A 6,484-nucleotide genomic window follows, 5' to 3' on the forward strand; every position below is an offset into this window, starting at 1 on the left:
ACGCAGCAATCTCCCGCGTGTGGGCGGGCATGCGCGAGCCGCCAAGATAAAAGAATTGAACTATAGCCGAAATCTAGATTTGCTTTAATAAACCGTAAAAGGAAAGGACGACTGACTGCAGTGCTCCATCATTTTGAAAGACAAATTTTCATTGCCGTCACTCTATTATACAGCTGGTGGTTGATGCAACTACGAATACATTGGATGTGTTTTATGTCGTTCAAGAGTTTGGTTCTTATTATTCCCTCCTGGTTCTTGTCGCTATTGGATATTACGCTTCTTTCCCTATAGCTTCCGTTAGAGTAACGGAATGTTCCAAATGACTGGAAAAGAGCACAGGTAGTCCCAGTTTTCAAGAAGGGTCGTCGAGCAGATGAGCAAAACTATAGGCCTACATCTCGGACATCGATCTGTTGTAGAATTTTAGAACATGTGTTTTGCTCGCGTATCATGTCATTTGTGGAAACCCAGAATCTACTCTGTAAGAATCAACATGGATTCCGGAAACAGCGAACGTGTGAGACCCAACTGGCTTTATTTGTTCATAAGACCCAGAAAATATTAGATACAGGCTCCCAGGTAGATGCCATTTTCCATGACTTCCCGAAGGCGTTTGATACAGTTCCGCACTGTCGCCTGATAAACAAAGTAAGAGCCTACGGAATATCAGACCAGCTGTGGGGCTGGATTGAAGAGATTTTAGCAAACAGAACACAGCATGTTGTTCTCAATGGAGAGACGTCTACAGACGTTAAAGTAACCTCTGGCGTGCCACAGGGGAGTGTTGTGGGACTATTGCTCTTCACAATATATATATATATGACCTAGTAGATAGTGTCGGAAGTTCCATGCTGCTTTTCGCGGATGATGCTGTAGTATACAGAGAAGTTGCAACATTAGAAAATTGCAGCGAAATGCAGGAAGATCTGCAGCGGATAGGCACTTGGTGCAGGGAGTGACAACTGACCCTTAACATAGACAAATTTAATGTATTGCGAATACATAGAAAGAAGGATCCTTTATTGTATGATTATATGATAGCGGAACAAACACTGGTAGCAGTTACTTCTGTAAAATATCTGGGAGTATGCGTGCGGAACGATTTGAAGTGGAATGATCGTACAAATCTAATTGTTGGTAAGGCGGGTGCCAGGTTAATATTCATTGGGAGAGTCCTTAGAAAATGCAGTCCATCAACAAAGGAGGTGGCTTACAAAACACTCGTTCGACCTATACTTGAGTATTGCTCATCAGTGTGGGATCCGTACCAGGTCGGGTTGACAGAGGAGGTAGAGAAGATCCAAAGAAGAGCGGCGCGTTTCGTCACAGGGTTATTTGGTAAGCGTGATAGCGTTACGGAGATGTTTAATAAACTCAAGTGGCAGACTCTGCAAGTGAGGCGCTCTGCATCGCGGTGTAGCTTGCTGTCCAGGTTTCGAGAGTGTGCGTTTCTGGATGAGATATCGAATATATTGCTTCCCCCTACTTATACCTCCCGAGGAGGTCACGAATGTAAAATTAGAGCGATTAGAGCGCGCACGGAGGCTTTCAGACAGTCGTTCTTCCCGCGAACCATACGCGACTGGAACAGGAAAGGGAGGTAATGACAGTGGCACGTAAAGTGCCCTTCGCCACACACCGTTGGGTGGCTTGCGGAGTATAAATGTAGATGTAGCTTACACCTATTTTCCTCAAAACGTCGAACATCTTGTACTTCCCTGCGAAAGCAAAGGTCCCGAGTTCCGAGTCTCAGTCCGGCAGACTTTTACTCTACCAGGAAATTTCATCTTGCACATTGTCTAACAGTTCCTGTCGGTCTAAAAATCCTATGTGCGTGTCTTTATTTTTCTTCAGTGTTGGTTCCATTGTTAAGCGCAACTACAGAACCGCCTGTATGGTGCCTCTGCCCTTCGTGAAGACGAACTGATCGTCATCTAACGGACGCTAATTTTTTTTTACGGCACCTCGCGATGTTACAGAGGCTTACTTGCCCGCACGGCGTGATAGCAAGCCGCAGATACAGGGGCCGGTTCGAACGCCTGCAGTGCCAGGCCGAAATGAAAGCCCGTGCAATAAATAACAGCGAGGTGGCGGCGCGCATGCGCTGTGGCCGCCGACACCTTGCGGCGGGCGCGCGTCTCCTGTTGCGGGGGCGGGCCGCGCCCGCGGCTGATGCATCGCCCGGCGGTCTGCAGAGCGCCGCCCGCCGCAGGTGCGCCGGCAATTAGCGGCGGTCACGGAGGGCGTTCCCTGGTACCGGATCGGCTCCGGGCCACATCCGTCGCGCCATCAGCGACCGAAATAACACGCCGTTTGAGTGGTCTCTCAACCCCCAAAGGCAATGGCCATTAACCTCGGATGGCCCATAAGTCCCATCGCCTAAAAATTTCCTTTGTTTGGGCATATGCAGAAAAGTGTACTCGTCGTATTGTTCTTACTGTTATTGCCACACCGCAGACTTTCACAAAGCTCCGAATATACGGAATGGGTTCTCAGGTATGTGAATATCTGGAAGATTTCATAAGTAACAGAGCAACGGCCTTGCCGCAGTGGATTCACCGGTTTCCGTCAGATCACCGCAGTTAAGCGCTGTCGGGCGTGGCAGGCAGTTGGATTGGTGACCATCAGGGCCGCCATGCGCTGTTGCCATTTTTCGGAGTGCACTCAGCCTCGTGATGCCAACTGAGGAGCTACTCGACCGAACAGTAGCGGTTCCGGTCAAAGAAAGTCGTCATAAGGACCGGGAGAGCGGTGTGCTGACCACACGCCCCTCCTATCCGCATCCTCATCTGAGGATGACAAGGCGGTCGGATGGTCCCGATGGGCTACTTGTCGCCTGAAGACGGAGTGCTTTAACCCCCTCCCCCCGCTGTTCTTACATAAGTAACTAAAATCGTCTCTTGTCCTGGGCAGCAAGTGTTCGTCAGACACAAAGGTATAGTCATGAGTGACCCAGAGAAGACCGGACTTCTCAATATACACAGAGGTGTCATAAAGTCATGGGATAGCGATATGCGTATAGGCAAATTGCAGCAGAATCACGTACACCATGTATAAAAGAGCAAGGCATTGGTGGAGCTGTCATTTGTTCCCACGTGATTCAAGTGAGTAGCTTTCGACGTGATTATGGCTGCACGACAGGAATTAAAAGACTTTGAACACAGTACAGTAGTTGGAACTAAACGCAAGAGACATTCCATTTCGGAAATAATAAGGGTATTCAATATACCGAGATTCACAGTGTCAAGAGTGTGCCGAGAATACCAAATATAAGCTATTACCTCTCACCATGGACAACGCAGTGGCTGACAGCTTTCACTTAACGACCGAGAGCAGCGGCGTTTGCGTAGAATTGTCGGTGCTAACAGACAAGCAACACTGTGTGAAATAACAGCAGAAATCGCCGTGGGACGTACGACGAACGTATCCGTTAGGACAGGGCGACAGCCGCTCGGGATTAGCCGAGCGGTCTAGGGCGCTGCCGTCATGGACTGTGCGGCTGGTCCCGGCGGAGGTTAGTCCTCCCTCGGCCATAGGTGTGTGTGTGTTTGTCCTTAGGATAATTTAGGTTAAGTAGTGTGTAAGCTTAGGGACTGATGACCTTAGCAGTTAAGTCCCATAAGATTTCACACACATTTGAACATTTTGAACAGGGCGACGAAATACGGCATTAATGGGCTACGGTAGTCGACGACAGACGCTAACAGGACGCCATAGCCTGCAGCGCCTGTCCAGGGCTCGTGACCCTACCGGTCACACCCTAGGCGACTGGAAAACCGGGGTCCGTTCAAATGAGTCCCGATTTCAGTTGCTAAGAGCTGATGGTAGGATTCGAGTGTGGAGGAGACCCCACGAAGCCATGGACCCGAGTGGTCAACAAGGCACTATGCATCCTGGTGGTGGATTCAAACTGGTGTAGGCTGTGTTCTCTTGGAATCGACTGGGTCCTCTGGTCCCAATGAACGGATCGTTGACTGGAAATGCGTACCTTTGGCTACTTGAACACCATTTGCAGTAACTCATCGACCATGGTATTTTTATGGATGACAACGTGCCGTGTCACGGCGCCGCAGTTGTTCGCTATTGGTTTGAGAAACATTCTGGATAGTTTTAGCGAATGCTTCGGCCACACAGATCGCCCGACACAAATCCCATCCATCATTTATGGGACACAGTCGAGGGGTCAGTTCAGCCACGGAATTCTACACCGGAAGCACTTTCACAATTATAGACGGCTTGCTGAGTCCATGCCACATCGCGGTGCTGCACCATTCCTGAAAATTGGAGACCCGACACGGTGTTAAGAGGTATCCCACAACGTTTTTCACCTCATGGTACATCATAAATTGTAAGGTGTCACAGGACTACGGCTAAACATCAACAGTGCCTCTGATTTGCATCGGGTGAACGGTCTCTCCCCCCCCCCCTCCCCCCGCCCCCTGCGACACCGACCTACTGGAACAGAAACGAGTTGATAAGTGAGTCAGAGAGGGGTGTTTGTTGAAATTAACGGTGACGAATGCAATAAAAAGGCATCATGTGTATACTGAAATCAAAGATACATCTACTGTGCCCACAGTTTATTATAAAAAGATTCCGCAGTGATTCAGTGATTAACTCGGTCACCCAATGGAGATGAGTGGAAGTCGAAATATAAAATTCGTTGTAATTCATACAAATGACTAAAACCTTGCTGCAAAATTCACAGGGAAGGCAAGAAAACAACCTGGTAATTGCCTAGTGCTATAATGCAAATGAATCTAGCACTTAATTTTGAAACCTGCGCTTAGAAAAATTTATGAATGACTGTGCTGGAAAACCCCTTACGTTATTTGCTTTTAAAACAGCTGAGCAGAACTGAACGTACTCAGACATTTCGCTCTTTACCTATCGTGATCAACATTAAACTGACACACAATATTTTTAGCGCAACGCAGTCTGACTTCCAAAAATCTCTACAAAAGAATGCCCCTGACTAACAATAACCTATACCTCTCACGAATCACTTACCGCACAAAAATCTTCATTACTTGAACTACTGCAATACAGCGAGCGCCCCTACTGCCAGCTAAATAAAAGATTCTAACTACTGAAGGCACTAACTACTGTTGGCATAGTTAGCAAATGAAAGCTTTTGATAGAGAACAAACAATGTATTTACCTTAATAGTGTTAAAAAGTCATTATATCAGTTCGTGACATCCAGTCTTACAAATGTACTCTCTCTGATAGACACACGTCCAGATCATCCGCTCTCAAAACTCCGCCATCTCACTCCCCACATCCACCACTGCTGGCGGCTCACCTCCAACTGCGCAACGCTACGCGCTGTTCAGATCCAACTGCCCAACACTACAATAGCAAATATTGCGACAATGCCGACCAGCCTCAGACTGCACACAGCACAGTCAGTGATTTTCATACAGAGCGCTATGTGGCGTTACCAACATAAAAACCTAAACAGTCTACTTACAAATCTAACACTTAATTTTGAATCGGCCGTGATGACTGTGTAGATCTTATGGGGTGTAGGAAAATACAGGAATCCCGAATATCTAAGTCATGAGTTCGCCGTCAACTGCGAAATCGTAATTTGTAACGAGAAGCCCAAACCTCTAAAATGGAGATGCACCTACTCCTGCATCACCACAAACGTCTCGCCCCTTTGTACTGCCTGAGCTTTCCAATGAAGTGTTGCGAGAAGATGGGCTGCTACCTCAGCAGTCGCACAAGAAGTCAGAGCTAAAAATGCTGCCTCGCGCCGGTCTCCACCCAGAAGTCGAAACTGAAGTTTCTCCGTCAAGTCTGCATCCAGAATTGTTCTCTATTTTGTGCCAGTCCCAGTCTAGAAGCGAAGAGTACTTAAAACGACACTCGAGTCTTTTGCAGGGATGCCGCCAAAACCTGCTTGTTGCTCAATCTAAAGGATTGTTAGAAGTATAGGCAATAAGAGGCCATGTAGCAAATGCTGCTCTCTGTCATCCGGAAAGTTTATTCTCCTAATTTTTCACTTTAAACAAAACTGCAACGGTTTTTTAGGTGACCTTCACTCCAGGAAAAAAATTGCAAGAAAAGCCGCTCTTCCTCCCCTTCGAAAAGCGATGTTCGTTCTACAGCTGTGGCTACTTTTTAAGGCACCGCTCAGTCATCATATGCCGTGCTTCATATATCAGGGCTCAGGTCATTAACCTCTGAGTTTAGGTGACAGAACGTCTGCGGCGGTGAAATTTCAAATCGAGGCCAAAGTTGTGCGTTTTTGTATTCCCAGATTTTTTGCAAGATCTTGTGTACGGACCAGACCACCAAAAGGTTGCTCTTTTATAATCAGCAAGCTGCTTCAAAGATAAGCAGAGGTCTCCTGCAGTTCCGGTCATTTCTTTTACACTACACCATTGCTGATTATCGAGAACGACATGTCTTGCCCAGTTTCTGCGAAAAAGTCAGTCTTCTTCAGCGTAATGGCGCTCACTCCCCAATAGCGGGCG

This window comes from Schistocerca piceifrons, chromosome 5 (genome assembly GCF_021461385.2).
Source record: "Schistocerca piceifrons isolate TAMUIC-IGC-003096 chromosome 5, iqSchPice1.1, whole genome shotgun sequence".
NCBI lineage: Eukaryota > Metazoa > Arthropoda > Insecta > Orthoptera > Acrididae > Schistocerca > Schistocerca piceifrons.